This window comes from Saccopteryx leptura, chromosome 7, assembly GCF_036850995.1.
Source record: "Saccopteryx leptura isolate mSacLep1 chromosome 7, mSacLep1_pri_phased_curated, whole genome shotgun sequence".
In the NCBI taxonomy this organism is placed as follows: domain Eukaryota; kingdom Metazoa; phylum Chordata; class Mammalia; order Chiroptera; family Emballonuridae; genus Saccopteryx; species Saccopteryx leptura.
Genome location: NC_089509.1, coordinates 77478068 through 77494814, shown reverse-complemented (window position 1 = coordinate 77494814; position 16747 = coordinate 77478068). Strand labels below are relative to the sequence as shown.

At 42.5% G+C, this 16747-nt stretch overlaps 1 protein-coding gene across 6 annotated transcripts in view; it reads right to left on the bottom strand.

Moving 5' to 3' along the window:
• Window positions 1-16747, bottom strand: part of MYO1B (myosin IB) — a 338630-nt gene that overhangs the window by 163046 nt on the left and 158837 nt on the right. For 3 of the 6 annotated variants that reach the window (XM_066346372.1, XM_066346375.1, XM_066346376.1), the window contains exon 1: window positions 16234-16350. The exons of the other annotated variants lie outside the window; for them this stretch is intronic. The gene's annotated coding sequence lies outside the window, so the exon portion shown is untranslated. Of the gene's footprint in view, window positions 1-16233; window positions 16351-16747 lie in introns of those variants that run through there. 6 annotated transcript variants of the gene reach the window in all.

Here is a 16747-nt window from a genome sequence, read left to right as displayed (position 1 = left end):
TAAAAGTTTGAAAAAATGATGCTAATATACATTGAGTACTTGACACATATAAGAGTATTAAGAACTTTATATGCATTAAGTAATTTAATCATCACATAAACTCTGTGAGTTGTTACCATTATCCTCATTTTAAGATAAAAAAGCTCAGAAAGATTAAGAAATACATTTTACGGTTATTGTTAAAGAACTCAATCACCACTTAAAACACTGCACCTATGGGGGGAAGCTTCATTCAGGTGTCAACACTGACGTAGAGAGAAAAGTATACAACCCACTTGGAAATCAGAGGTTGCCCATGCAATGTAACCTGCCAAGAATGACTTCGATGGTCTTAATTCTCATTCCAACAACCACACAACTAAAATAGCAAAACAAAATTAGCATGCAGCATATACTCATGTATATTCATATGCCCAACGCTAAAGGAACAGTGCATTTGATTCTTATGGAGTCACCTGGCATATTGTATCTTATAAAGATTGGTCTACTTCCTTAAAACTTAGCAAATTAGACCTGTGGTGGCACAGTGGATAAAACATGGACCTGGAACGCTGAGGTCGCTGGTTCAAAACCCTGGGCTTGCCTGGTCAAGTCACATATGGGAGTTGATGCTTCCTGCTCCTCCCCCCTTTCTTTCCTTCTTTCTCTTTCTCTTTCTCTCTCTCTCTCTCTCTCTCTCTCTCTCTCTCCCCCCCCCTCCAAAAAATGAATAAAAAATATAAATAAATAAAAATAAAAGCAAATTAAATAAAGGTGCTCCAATTCTAGTCTAGAATATCTAATAGGTCTATGAGAAGCAACAGAAACTACATTTAATTGAACTAGGAGGACCGGGGTAGGCTGGATATTATGTAATTCTTCATTAATTACTAATGATTTTTACGAATCCACAAATACATACTTTCTTTTTCTCCCCACTAAAAAGAATTTAAGTATACACTGAAATGCCCAGATAGACCAAGCAGAGGCTCGCCCCCAAACAAAAGACCCAACGAGCAAGTATTTAATATTCAAAAGAAGAAAATACAACTAACTGTTAATATGTTGGGGGTTTTTTGGTTTCCTGACAACTACACCTGGAATAAATAGCCCCAGGTATCGTTAAAACCCAACAATAGTAGCACTAAGAATGGTTTCATGCAGTTTGAACTAGGCCAGACTCTATTTTAAAACAAAAAAGATGGGGGGGGGGGGGGGCTTGCCATTCTCTAGAGATGCCAGAGAAGGGGGGGGCGCTGGCCCCATGCCAAGGCCATGGAGAGACTTGCACAGGAATAGGAACGTGAGTGGCCAACCTTTGTCACAAAAAATTAACATTTAAATCAAATTTCAAGTTCTCAGACTCGGTGAAATGCTAAAAGCACTCTAACTGCGATTCATTACATATAATTTGGCAGATGAGAGAAGAATGGTTTAGGGATTAAGGGGGATTGTCAACCTGAGATGGGTTTCAAAAATAACCACCACAAACCAGCAATTTAAATTAAGCAAAGAGGCTGAATAGAAACACTTGCCCTGGGGTGGATTCCTGTACATAAAGTCTATTTAAGGAAACAGCTGCAAAAGGCAACAGTTCCCGCAGGTAACAAGAACTGAGCAGCCAGTCTCTTTCTCTGGCAGTAAACCTGCTTCACCTTCTTTTCAAATATGAGTTTCAAGAAGTTTGTATAGGTTCTAATTTTTACACTTCTATCCCCAAGTTTATAATCCCAGACTGGGAAGATGGCAAAACAAATGCCGAGTTCCAGACAATTGGTAAAAGTGGAAAACTCTGAAAACACAACTGTTGTAAACCAAAAGACAATAAATAAACCAAGTGAAAAAGTAATACCAACGTTCATTTAGTCATTCAAGTACAGTTTTGTTTGTTTCGTTTGTCTTTGTGGCATCTAGGAGGAGGAAATAGTGGCTCCGCCCTCATTCTCACTAAGATGCCCAGAAGCCTCTGCGAAAAAGACACCGCCCCTCTCCCGCGGGACAGCCTGCTGTTCTCGTGACTACCATCTCCAGCCTTGCCTTGGCTTACTTTGACATCTCAGTGAAATTAGTTGGTATATTTGCTCCACACACAAAAAAAAATTTGACTTCTTTCTCTAAAAGAGCAATGTTTACCATAAGAACAACTGTCAGAATCACTTGCTGACTCCAGGTTTCCATAAACTATCAGAAGAATTCACACGGGAAAACTAAATGAGAACTCGCGAAGAGCAGTGAAGTTACTTGGGTGTGATGCGTAGATGGGAACACCCGTCCTTCCCAAGACCCCCATGGGAATCCTTGTTGTTCCAGGGAAGCCAATTTTATCTCCCTGTTCCAGGAATGTAGCACATGATCTAGACCAGGGGTCTCAAACTCAACTCAGCATGTGGGCCGCAGAGCAAGATCACAGCTGTTCGGCGGGCCGCACTAGGTCTACAAAAGGCAACTGTTACGCAACACTTTTCTCACTGCAGTTGAAAACAAAAAAAAATCAGTACAACAAGCACAATCGTACATGCAGTTTACTCAGTGTCACAAAACGACCAGAAACTGTAGTTCGCATCACAACTGCTGTTAACTAAGCTAATATCTAGCTAGGATGCTAGAGAAATGAAAAATACAAGTAGGCCCCTAGGCTTACTTAATTTTATCCAAAATATTTTGAACTTCGTGGATTAGTCTGCGGGCCGCACAAAATTGTTCGGCGGGCCGCATGCGGCCCGCGGGCCGCAAGTTTGAGACCCCTGATCTAGAATAAGTCAAGCAACGCATTTCCATCTCTCAGCCAGAGTCATCAATTCAGAGCTGGTCACAGAACTGAGCCTGAGGCCTGGAATATTAGGACAAAAGTTCTACCTGACTTTGGGTGGCATGATTTACAGATGTGACGCATAGAACTGCTGCGACCACTGGGATCACAGGAGGACTGGCCTGAGGAGGAAGACGAGGCAAGGAAGAGGGTTGGGCCAGCAAGTACACAGAAGAGAACTCACACAGGAGCCCTGATGACATCACGAACCTCTGGATCAAATTGCATGGGTAGGCCTGCCCACAGCGCTCAAGTTTTCAGTCAAGGAAGCCAATTACTTCCCCTTATTGTTTAAGCTGTTTGAGTTGGATTGTTCACTATTTGTAACAGAAAGCATCTCACCTAATAATAGAAGCTGGTAGGAGGAAGTGGAGTTTCGTAAGTAACATGCCAAAGAGCATGGACTGGCTGGACCAAGGCCACAGGGTGGAGGGCATGAGGACCTACATGTTAGACTGGCTAGATGATCACCTTTGATATTCAATAGTAAAACAGCTGGGCCTGACCAGCTGTGCCAGAGGACAGAGCCAGAGGACAGAGCGTCGACCTGGAATGCTGAGGTTGCTGGTTCGAAACCCCAGGCTTGCCCAGTCAAGACACATATGAGAAGCAACTACTTTCCTGCTCCTCCCCACTCCTCTCTCTCTCTCTCTCTCTCTCTCTCTCTGTCTCTGTCTGTCTCTCTGTCTCTCTCTCTCTCTTTAAAACCAATCAACAAAAAATCTTTAAACCAGCTGATTAAACTACGGCCTGTGTGTCTTACGTCTTGGACCTTCTGCCTGCAATTCTAAAGAATTCGAGAAAAATTCAGATACTGGACTATGTATGTATTGGCAATTCTTAAGGATTACAGGGAAAAAAAACAAGCACACTGTGAATCCATCCTGTCTGAAAGCCAGTGAGAACATATGATGTCGCTAAGAGTCCTTCAGACTGGAGGTGACAGATGCGACCTGTCACAAGCGACACCTGTTTTGTCTCCGTGGCCTGAGAAAGGCCCAGCAGCACTGCCACCAACCATGAAGATGTAGCACAGGAGAGGTACCACCCACTCTCCTGCTTCTTACTGTTCCCAGGTAGAACTAAAACACCCTGCAGAACACCAAGGCCAGTTCCAATTGCCAGAAGACAAGTTCTCACACCAAGTTCTAGGTTCAAAAGTTTGGGAGTTGACAGTATCTCCGGTTTGGGTTGTATTAATCTATGGTAGCAAATAAACCTTAAAAGCCAACAACATTTTTTAAAGATTTTACTTACTGATTTTACAGAGAGAGGAGGAGAGGCATGAAGCAAGAAGTTATCAACTCACAGTTGCTTCACTTTGGTTGTTCACTGATTGCTTGTGGTAGCCAACAATACATTTAAAGGATCTACACTGGCTGACAGTGAGTGACTTACAATTGCTTGATCTTTAACACAATCAACCCCAACAACTCCCACTCATATGAACAACAAAGCCATCTTCCCAGGTGCTCATCTTAGTTGAGGCCACAGGAGACAATGGTCAAAGGAAATCTTTACAAAGAAGAACAGAACCTCTGAAGACAGGGTGGCTATGTATTCAGTCATACAGAGAGAGTTGCATTACTTTTGGCGGGGGCATTTTTACTTTCATAAGCATAAGTATGATAAGGAAGGTGTCGTGTGAATGTTGGGCAGCCAAAGGGGAGAGCCATAGTAGCCATTTGTCTTTATTCAGTACATAGTCCCGTTCCTATTTGCACCTAATTTAGCTTTTAAGGACCTCCCAGAAACCTTGTGATAACAAGTAATCTAGTGTGAAGTAGTGTCCGACACCCATTACAGAATTCAAAAGACAGATCTTCTCTCTTGCCACCCCAAGCAGCATGGCTTATGCAGAGCCAATCACATCTTCCTGGGATTTGGAGCCCTGGGTGACTGAAAGCTGGTGGTGGCGGCTGGAGGTTAATCTCATTACTCACTGCAGCAACAGCAGCGGCAAAATCAGCTGGTTCCTGCAGCATGGCTGCAGCTACGCATCCTGCTGCCCAGCCCTTCAGCCTTTCCCTAGTTCCTACCTTCCTTCCAAGTTTGTATCCTTCCTGGTCTTCCAACCTCTCTGCAACTGAGTTTCTATATTATTCCTGAACTGCAAGCAACCAAGATCCCTAACTGACATAAACACGATGTTCCGTGTCCAACATGTAGTATTACAGCACTGTTAGATATTCACCATCATGCCAAACCTAACCTCTTTCCCCCAACCTTGGTGAAAGCAACACAAGATACACAGAGAAACCACGAAGGAGCCTCGAAGCAGGGTCTCTATCTACAGGTGCTGATTTAGCCCGGGCACCAACTGAGGTCAGGTGACTCCGTGGCTGCCCCAGCTCTTCTTTTCCAATCAAAAAACCCCCAAATTATATATCGCAACCTTTCTTTTCCCCATTTATTCTTATCTCAAAAACTTCCAAAATTATTAACAATATTTCAATGTACACCAATTCATTCACTCACATCTTGTAAGTGTAAACATACCATTTTAAATAGTGAAAGCATCATTTCAAGAAAATTCTTCAAAATCCAAAAGCATGCAGCATAAATAAATGTCCCATACCATCTTAAAATGGCCATCTATAACTTAACATTTAAATATAAGTAGTCCACCCGTCACCAACCTTAAAGTCACCCACTTTTTTTTTTGTTTGTTTGTTGTTGTTTTTTCACAGAGACAGAGAGAGTCAGAGAGAGGGACAGATACGGACAGACAGACAGGAACGAAGAGAGATGAGAAGCAACAATCATCAGTTTTTCGTTGCGACACCTTAGTTGTTCATTGATTGCTTTCTCATATGTGCCTCAACCATGGGCCTTCAGCAGACCGAATACCCCCTTGCTTGAACCAGCGACCTTGAACCCAGCGACCTTGAACCCAGCGACCTTGGATCTACGCTGGTGAGCTTTGCTCAAGCTGGCGACCTCGGGGTCTTGAACCTAGGTCTTCCACATCCCAGTCCGACGCTCTATCCACTGCGCCTCCGCCTGCCTAGGCTCACCCCACCACGTTTAATGTCATCTGCGCTTGGGAATGTCGAGACCAGCACTCCCAAACCCAACAGGCCCAAAGAAGAGATGACAAAAGAGATGGTAGATCCATATGAAATGCAGCGTCATTCTACTTATTTGATATTAAAACAACACTGAAAAGCTACTCCAAGTTAATCATCCAGGCTAAGTTATAGTGTCTGGCGGTCTACCATATTATCATGTTATCCCAAGTTCTCCAGGTACCACATATGAGAACAAATGTGCATTTTTAAGTTGGAACAGTCTGCTGTGGAACTTGAAAAACGTTCACAAATCAGATCTGAGGTTGCAATGATTACAAGGATCAACACTAAGTTATAAACATAATTTTAAATATGCAGAAACTGTTAATTTCTTTTTCTTTTTGCGACAGACGGAGAGACAGGAAGGGAGAGAGATGAGAAGCATCAAGTCTTCATTGCGGCACTGTTGGTCAAATAAGTTTGTAAATATGATATATATGTTTGCTCGTTAATAGTATGCATTGGGTGTGGGGGACAGGCTGTAAGCAGGCAGGGTCGTTATAGCCTAAGGCTTAATTTTAAGACTAAGCCTTTCTACCCTTTTAATAATAAGATCTTTTCAAAACTAAGCTTTTCCCCACACCCTTGACTGTTGCATGATGTGGGGTGGTGCACTCTCATGAGGAATCCCATTTATGCCTCAGATAAGTGACTCTGTATCAGAGACTTCCTTGTTTGTATATTGGATTAAAGGTTTTGATTTCTACACTATAAAATGGGGCAGAGGAGCACATGCTGGAGGAGAGCAGAGAAAGGCCACGTGGAGGAGAGGAGAAGCAGCCAAGACGGCAGAGTGCTGAAGGAGAAGCCAGTTTGTGTAGAGTTTGTGCAGAGAGAAGGAGATGGGGAACAGAGGTGAATACGGCTGGTAAGGTAGAAACCTTTGATTCTAGGAAACTCAGATAAGTCAGTGGCTTTGGGAGCCCTGAATGGAAAGGGAAGTGTTTTCCCACTGTGTGTATTTCTTGCCCGCCGGGTGCAAGCTAGGATTAAAGCTGATGGCCTACCAGTTCTTGGCTCCATTGTTTCATTACCATCTGTCCGAATCAAATGCGAACCTGCACTGGCCAGGCAGCTGTGATGGTGGCCGTGGCTACTGGCTTTACATTATCAAGTGTGAACCTGCACGGGCCAGGAGCCTGTGATGGTGGCCGTGGCTACTGGCTTTACGGGGACCTTAGTTGTTCATTGATTGCTTTTCATATGTGCCTTGGGGGGGGCTACAGCAGAGAGAGTGACCCCTTGCTCAAGCCAGTGACCTTTGGGCTCAAGCCAGTAACCATGGGATCATTTCTATGATCCCATGCTCAAGTTGACTTCTTGGGGTTTTGAACCTGGGTCCTCCACATCCCAGTCCGACGCTCTGTCCACTGCGAGACCACGAAGGAACTTTTAAAGCAAAGCCATAAAGGTCACTCCTACAGAAAAACTTAAGGAAAGCAGGTTATCTATGGAGTTAGTAATTGTAAATGAGAATGTTTACACGTCTATTGTAAGATCATTAGCATTATACATCAGAGACCAGAGAAAGCACCTTTAGGAGTCCTCTTAGCATACGAACAATTGTTCTTACCCAAGTCCAGTTCTCCTCATTAGCCTCCCTGTATGGTGGTCGTGTATGCATGAGAGCCCTCTTTCTACAGAATCAGCTCCTGGGTGTCAAGAGTTGCACCTATTCATCTTTATTTCCCCAAACACAGAGTGCACAACCTCTGGCACATGGCAGACATTCAGAGTAACACAAAGGGAAAACAAGTATGCAAATTAACGATTGACAAGTGAGCCATTCAATAATGCAGGTTCTTATAGCTGCAATGGGTGGGCTGGCCCTGTCACAGCTGACCAGAGGCAAAATAATGACTGTAGCTTCAAGCCACTTTGAATCATTCCCCCCAAAACATAATATTATCAACCAGGGACAGGAAACAGAATTGAGTTATTTGGCTCCCAAAGATGAGATCACTAATGCTTTTAAGAATAACATGAGAAACACATTTAAGTTAAAAAAAAAAAAAATGAGGCCACTGTGGCAAGATTTCATGAACAAAACAAATCTTGGCAGATTCTGATGGTAGAACAAAGGCAAAAGGGGCCAAGTCTATAGGATGCGACTCAGTACCTAATGTAATGAATGAGCTAAGTGGCTGAGAAAAACGGAATTTCCTGCCTGGATCTTTTAAAATAGCATAAAAATCTCATCTTGGAGACCAGTTAGATTACATTTCCATTCAGTTCAGTTCAACCGCCCTTTACAATGAGTCCTGCTGGTTGCTGGTATTGTGTTAAGTTCTGGGGACACAACATGAACAATCATGGTACTTCCCCAGCCCCATTCCCACCCCAGGAGCTCAGAGTCCAGCGAGAGAGTCAAGAAAAGAAAATAAGCATCTTCTGAAATGTCAAATAATCTTTGAAAAGAAGTACATGTTTTAACTACAGGAAATATCAGAAAATGTAGATGAGCAAAAAAGAATATAAGCCAAATTCAACGCACTCAAGGCTTTAGTCTAAAACTTTATGAAACCTAGCTTTCATTAGCCAATGAATTGCCATTATTTCTGGTTTTATAAATTTTGATGTGTCTATTTCTGCCTGAAGGTAGGAATGTGAAGCAGACCCACAGGAACTGGGAAACTGCGGAGCTACACCAATAATATCCCAAACGCTTTTAAATTCAGCCAAACTGTATGCCCATCTGCCCCTTTATTCTTTACTTTATCCTCTCCCCCAAATTAGCAACCCATTTTATCAACAGCCTGCCCACCAATCATCTCTACCACAAGGCTGTGTCTAACATCTGAATACATGTTTAGAACTTACATCGTCTACCCTCCCCTACCAGAATACAAAAACAAACAAAGATAATCTTCGTATTTCCCCTGTACGGCCAGTAGTCACAGCCATCACAGCCACCCGGCTTGTGCAGGTTCCCATTTGATTCGGATAGATTGTAATGAAACAACGGAGCCAAGAACTGGTGGGCCATTTTTTTTTATTCCAGACTTGTACCAGCCCAGCCAACAAGTAAAAAACAAACACATGGGCACCAAAACCCATTCACATGTCCTCCTGTTCCACAACCAGGAGAATCTTTCTGGTTTTTCCTAGAATCAAAGGCCCCCCTAGCCTCAGCCACCTCCTTTTCCCACCTGCACGCCTCCATCTTGACTGCTTCTTCTCTGCTACCATGTGGCCTCTTCCAAAATGGCCTCCTAGCTCCTCCTTTTTAAAACTTTTTGGTGTGGAAAACCCCGCCTCCAGCACACATTAGCATAACCAAGCCCCTTCCCAAGCAGAAAGGCAATCAGCACTATGACATGGCAGCATCATCCCATGAGCAGTGGCCATTTTTAACAAAATGAGCATAAAAATCACATTTTACAAACTTATTTGCCTAACACCCCCTAAATTCCACAAAGTCACAAATGACTCAGTTTCTCATTCTTGGCCTCTCCCTGTCTCCTACTTCTCCCTCATAGCCAACCTTTTGCATTGACTGTATCACCTCATCATTCCCATTTCCATCCCTTCCCGTCTGTTGCCCAATGCAACTGCTTACACAGCCTTCATGAAATCTCACCTGGGAGGTAAGAGCCTTCAGAGTGGTCTCTTTGCCTTGTCTGGCCACCACAGCCTCTGCCAGCCCTCTCCCTCCCCAATCCATGAACAACATTGCCCAAGATGTCTTTCTAAATCACAATCAGATCAGGTAAACCCTACTTTAAATCCTGCCATAACTCCCCAGTGTTTTTAAGACAATATTCAAATGCGTTAGCAGATCCTCAAAAAAAAAAGGAAAGAAAAGAAAAGAAATACAAAATGCCATATCACCCAGCAATTCCACTTTAGGGTATAAGCAGGGATTCAAACAGGTATCTGTACACCCATATTCAAAGCAGCATTATTTACAATAGTCAAAAGGCAGATGCAACTGAAGAATCCATCAATGTGTGAATGGCTAAACAACATTTCGACACATGCTACAATATGGATGAAACTTGAGGACAATACGCTAACTGAAATAAGCAAGTCACAAAAGGACAAATATTGTACAACCTCATTTATGAGGAATAGAGTAACCTAAACCATAAAGACAGAAGGCAGAATGACGGTTACCAGGGGCTGAAGATGGAGTCAACAAGAAGTTGTGTAATGAGTAGAGAGTTTCACTTGGAGAAGATGAAAGATTTCAGGAGCTAGATGCTAGCTATGGTTGCACAATAATGTGAATGTAATTAATGCCATTTAACTGTACATTTAAAAAAGGTTAAATGATAAATGTTATATTATGTACACTTTACCACACACAAAAATAATTCCTTATCAGAGACCACACGACTCCACAACCTGACCCTAGCCTTCCTCTTCAGCCTCATCTCTCCCTGGCGAAGTGCCGGCAACCATAAGGCAAACCTCGCAGGACATACAAATATGCCAAAGCCACCGACAGCTCTTTCAACCAGGACATAGCTAACTGGGCTGTGGATGTATACCAGCCCAAACAATACCAGCTCACAAGGACACAGAGATTATAGTCAGATGGCTGTGAGCACTGAACCAGGGCGTTCACACAGATCAAGGGGACAGGGTGTATCGTTCAGGGAAGAGGAAGTCAGATGAGGAGAAGAATAGAGCACACATATGCAGAGAGAAGCAGTGACGACAGACTTTGTAGGACAGACAGCAGAGCTGCATGAGGTCCTCAGACGGGTTCTAGATGTAGGCCCTTGAGAGGTTCAGCTGAGCTTCTGGTCTTAAACAAATACACCCTGATGTAAACCAGTGAGTAGACACTCCTCATAGACTGCATGCTCTGAGCAAGCCAGTACACCTGCAGCGAAACTTAGTTTGCTTATGTCCTCCAGGCTCCCTCCACCCACTCTGCGAAGACTTGAACTCCCCAGGTGTGAAGGACCCACCGCCTGGTACAGTGGCTGGCACACAGGACTCCGATATAGAGAGTAAGGAATAGATGCATGTTAGAGAGACAGGCCGTGCTTCCTTTCCAGGACTGCTCCCATCATCTCTACCTTTTCCTCCAGATCACAACTGGCCAAGAATAATCAGGCACTCAGATGACACACCACCTTCATAAAAGATCAGGAAAGACTCAGGTTAGAAACCAAAGGGCAAGATACGTTCTCTGTATTTGTCAACTAAAGAGCAAGTGGAATGAAAACTGCATTCTTTAGGACAACTGACTCAAGCAGCCTGGTTTTCAAAAAGAGACAGAGCTAATGGGCTCACACAGGACCAGATGCGGTGCTTTGCAGGGCTCCCCAGAGAATACGCTTGGACCCTGCCATGCATCTACGAAAAGGCTCAGGTGAGGCTGATTTCCATTCCATCAACACAGTTCCTTAGAGAAACTGACTCATGGCATTTACTTCACCAAGGATAGTTATCTGATTCCGATCCTTTATTCTATGGTTAAAGCCACACTACATACTGAGCGTTTGCCCCTTTCTCTAAAGAGTTTTATTGAGTATTTAATGGACTGCTGGTACAATGGCTTTTGTTAGAATCTTGGATTAAGGGGGGAAAAAAATCAGCCCAACTACTGGGTACTTCCCCATACAGTAAATCGTTGCCTTGTGTTCAAACTCTGGATAATACACAGGACATTAAATTATCAGGCAATGACAAAATGGAACAGAGTTGAACAGGAGTGGAAAAGAAACAGCTAAAAGCAAAGGAGCCCATAAATCATAAAGTCAACTCCAATCTTAAAAAGTCCTGTGAATAGGAAGGGCAATTAATTCAACATCCTGGTTATGCCACCCCAGAGGGTGTTGCTGCACAGGCCGAGAGGGCCAGGAACCAGGGGTGCCAAGGTCACGGTTTGTTTCTGAGTATGGGAAGGCTGGCCTTATCGACTCAAGCCATTGGCCAGGGGCGGGGCAGGGGGCGGGGCAGGGGGCGGGGCTGCCCTCAATCCAGGCACAGGCTAGTTCTGACGGATTTGAAACACAGCATCTAGAACTTTACAACTCCTAAAGTGATAGGTAAAAAAGAAAAAGGAATTTCCCAACTCTGGAAATGATGAATACAGTACTTAGACTCGTAGGAGATTTTTAAGTCAAAAAATTAACAGTGGCTGCTATGACAACATTGAAGGTTTTGGATTATAAACCACAAACTATCCTTTCTGGTGTCTGAGCAAAATGCCTTAGGATCTCAGGCAAAACCTTCTTTTAACACAGACAGAAATGGACCCAGGTGTTACACATCTGGTTTTTACAAGAGCCAGGGCAAGAAGGAAGCTTTCCTGCCTGGGTTGGGAGTCATTTTTTCCCACTTACTATATTATGCACACCCTTCAATCTAATTCCTAAGGCTCCAAGTTCTTTATAATAGCCCAGTTTTTAAAAGAGAAGCTTTACTTTTACATTGGGACTTTCTACAGGATAGTTTACCAAGAGATTCCCTTTTGATCTATCCCAATTCGGGGCAGTAAAGGATTTGAATCACAAACCCAGACTCAAATCCAAAAGAATTCTGATCTAAAAACCTGGGGATGACAGACAACATCCATTCCATTGTTAGGATTACTACACAGGCTGACTGAGACAGCAAAGCCCTGACTCACAGAAGGCTCTCGCCAATGCTGAACTCTCCCTTCCCAACGCCGTCTCTGCTTCTGATCCTGAAGAACTCCTGACTCTTCCTGGCTGTCTTCTGGCAGGTGTGTCCAGGTTCAAGACTTAGAAAGTTGCCTCATTTGCAACAGAGATTCCATAAGGTTCAGTACCCTGAGGAGGAAATAGAGCCAACATCGCTGTCCTCTGGTCTTTACCCTGGAGGAAGCTCTGCAGTCACGGCAGAAACAACTGCCAAAAGGCTGGACAACTTCAGAGAATGACACCCACCTCCAAGACTTGGTGCAGCCCGTTTGCAGCTCCCACCCCCCCCCACCACCACCAGCCTGGCACCCCACCCCAGCCCAAATCCTAGAAGGTCTAGATTAGAATGAAAAGCAAGCAGCCCTTAGCTTCAGGGGAAACCTATGGTCATGCTACTCAATTCATACTGGATGTTAGAATTAATGAGCTAATGTCTGAAAATGCCTATGAGTCCCTGTGGGACATGGTAGCCAAAAACTTATAAACCACTGGTATAGCCAGAAACACAAACTCAGCTATTAATTGGGACATGGGATGTGGTAATTATAACCCAGAGACCTCTCAATTTGTTCCCTCAAGGCAGATTTTTAAAATTCCATGAAGTCGAATACGTTTAGATTGGCAAACCCGAGACCCTGGAACCCCCAGATGGATGTATAGCTGCTCAAACAGGCCCACCCGGCAGCTCTGACTCTCCCTGGCCAGCACACAGACACCAGATACAGCAGGGATCATTAAACTGAATACAGACACCAGGGGAAACCAACTTCCTTCCACGTGGACTGACTTGTGAATCAGGAGGTCCCAATCTCATGCCACATGCTCCTTTCTGCACCAAAGTCCTCCTGACCCTTGCCCCCTCCCCCTGCTTACACCAATGGTCTTATACTTTTTTAAAAGATTTTATTTATTGATTTCTACAGAGAGGAAAGAGAGAGAAGCAGTGGAGGAGGAATGGGAAGCATCAACTCGTAGCTGTTGCCTCTCGTATGTGCCTTGACCAGGGACGCCTGAGGTTTCAAACAGTTACCTCAGCATTCCAGGTCAACACTCTATCCACTGCACCACCACAGATGGGGCAGCCAATGGTCTTATACTTGAACAAACCATCTGATCACTCAAGGTTATTCCTTTATAATTAAAAGTACAGTGACTTGCACCTAGTAGGCACTCATCTATGGTTTCTTGTACTCATCAGCCTTGGGGGTCCCTCTAAATTGGTTTTTTAAGACAACTGGCTAAACTAAGACACTCACATAAAATAGCCCAGTATACACCACAGCAGAACAACCTTCTTTTTACAAAAGGAACTTTTAAAAAAGTTGACGTTCTTTTCAGTGACAATAGAGGGAAATGTATTGAATTCAATGTACTCTTGTTGTTTGGGCTAAGGAAGCAAGTCATGTCTCGGGGAAACATCAGCTGTTGCATTCTGCAACAGACCACAGAGGTTAGAATGACCGCCAACGCAGCTCTGCAGCGAGCTCACAGCGAGACCCTAGGCACAGGGCCAGTTCTGAGCCTCAGTTTCCCCACCAAGAGGTTCAATACATCATCTCCTAAGAATCTGTCCCAGCGTCTGTCATTATTGAGTCAACAAAAAGGCTCAACTCTGGAAAGACGGAGTTCCTTTATTTTGGGGTGAGTACGCATCTGGGTCTGGTAATTAAATTGTTAAAAACCAAAAATGCCAGTCCACAAGAACTTTTCTCAATGACATTTATTCAGAGGTAAAGGAAAGCAGCTCTCTTTATTCCAACCTCATCAGGGGAAAAAATATATATATTAAAGGTCTAACCACACACAGCACAGAAAGAAATGCACAGAATGATTTTAAGTCAAGGCGCTGAGGCATGTGTGAATATTAACCAATGTGCTTATAATTAATGGTCAGCTGCAAATGGCATTGGCTATTTAAATAAATTCATCTAGTTATAAAAGCAAAAAGAGATCTGACATTACAAATTAAGAAATCTCTATCATAAAAGAAGAGAAAAATATGCATTACTTAACAGTGCATCTTCAGTAATGCTTCTGTACTTATGTTTAAGAAAAAGTTCTTGCCCTGGCCAGATAGCTCAGTTGGTTAGAGCATCATCCTAAAGTGCAGAGGTTGCCAGTTCAATCCCCAGTCAGGGCGCATACAGGAACAGATTGATTGATGTTCCTGTCTCTCTCTCTCTCTCTCTCTCAAATCAATAAATAAAAAAAATTTTAATGTTTTTTTTAGAATAATAAAAATTCAGAAGCCTCTTCAAGCAGTTATCCCCTAAAATAAGGTCTAATACACTATGTAATCAGAGAAGTTTACACATTTACATTAGGATTTCATGAATATTTATTGGTTGAGAATTGATCAAACAAAAATAGCTAAGATGTTCCAAAAAAGACACAGATGATGTAAATTGAGAAGGCAAAAACTACATTGTCATTTTAAAAGAATTTGTAAAGCAAACAGCTTAAGCCAGGCTTGTGGTGGCACAGTGAACCAAGCATCGACCTGGAATGCTGAGGTCACCAATTTGAAACCCTGGGCTTGCCTAGTCAAGGCACAAACTACAAGCAACAAGCCAGCAATGTACAACTAAAGTGAAGCAACTATGACTTGATACTTCTCTCTCTCCCACCCCTCCTCTCTCTATAAAAATTATCAATAAAATCTTTAAAAAAGAGAGAGAGAAAGATAACAGCTTAAATGCAGTGGTTATTTCCCTAAGCTGATTAAAACCAATAATCATACTGGAATTTAGAAATATTTTCTGGATCAGTTTTTTTCCAGTGTTTCTAATGTTGGAAGCATTACTGAATTTAAAAGCAAATGCACTATTATACAGCTCTTACATATCTCTAAATACATTCTAAAGTATTTATGAAGATATACTATTCAGCAAATCACTTATAAGGAATACCATAACTAAATAATCTTTTTTTTTTCAGTTGTCACTTTTTTTTCATTGATTTTAGAAAGAGAAGGGAGGGAGAGAGAGAGAGAAATATTGATTAGTTGTTCCACTTATTTATGCATTCATTGGTTGATTCTTGTAACCCACAACCTTGGGGGAGGGGCTGAATCCTAACCACTAGACCACCAGGGAGGTTCCAGAACTTTGGTATATCAAGAGAACACGCTAAAAAACTGAGCTTCCTAGCCAGGGCTACATAATCCTTTAAAGTCACAAATTAAAATGTTTATAAAAGTGTATGTTACTGAGTTTAAATTTAAAAGTTAATTAAATTTGAATAATAATTCTAATTTCTCAAAAGTTCTATAGGATACAGCAATACTTCAAATATCTATATAGGGATTCATACAAATGCCCCCACACACACACATATATACCTTTCCTCCCTTGAATATAGGATTCCTTGAATATATTGCTTTGCAACCTGTAACGCAATACAAAACTTAATTTTTAAAGTTAATCAGTTTGACCATGTATAGAAACATACAATAGATTTTCCCAAGAAAAGTCTGGTGCGAAATAAAATATTCAATAGTGAACTACTTTATCATGCCTGATTAAGAAAAGCTCATTTCCTTCTCCAAGTAGTTTATCTAAAACAAAATGGTTTTTAAAATACCACATTATTAAATTGTAAACCATCAAACTAAAAGGCATAAAAACTTAAAATTTACAATCTACCCTTAATCACTCAATAGGTAAGTAGGCAGACAGAGAATGATGTATATATAGTTTTTTTCAATGACACAATTATCAGGCCCCCAATCTTAGCAGTTAAAACTGCTTACCAACTTTTCTTCTCCATTGTTTCTTTCCACTGATTTAACTAGCACTGTAGCATTCCGTTCATATGAAAGGGAGAGACAAACATTTGTTGTGACAGGGAGAAAACACTAAGTACAACAAATATTTTGCCCACAGATAAGAAGGAAAATAGGTCAATACCCCTTGGCTAGGCAGACACAGCCTAGCTTCCAACCAGAACTCTATCACATGATTCACCACGCAGCACTCTCCCCTAGTCACAGCTGACCACTCTGACCTGGGCGCCCGGTGTACACAGGCTCCAGGAGAAGAAAGAATTAGAGACACATCGACTGCCTCCTAGGCATTAGCAATCTACCCAGGGAAAGAAAATACTAAGAGCAATATAACAAATAAAACAATTGCTCCCAGAGAGACGACGATTCACTTCAAACATTCGTAGGTATCTGAAGAAGTGAACATGGGAGCTTCTTCCTCCTCCCCTCCAATCAATAAAATTCCTCTGACCTTAAACCGCAAGGTTAAGAGAGACTGATG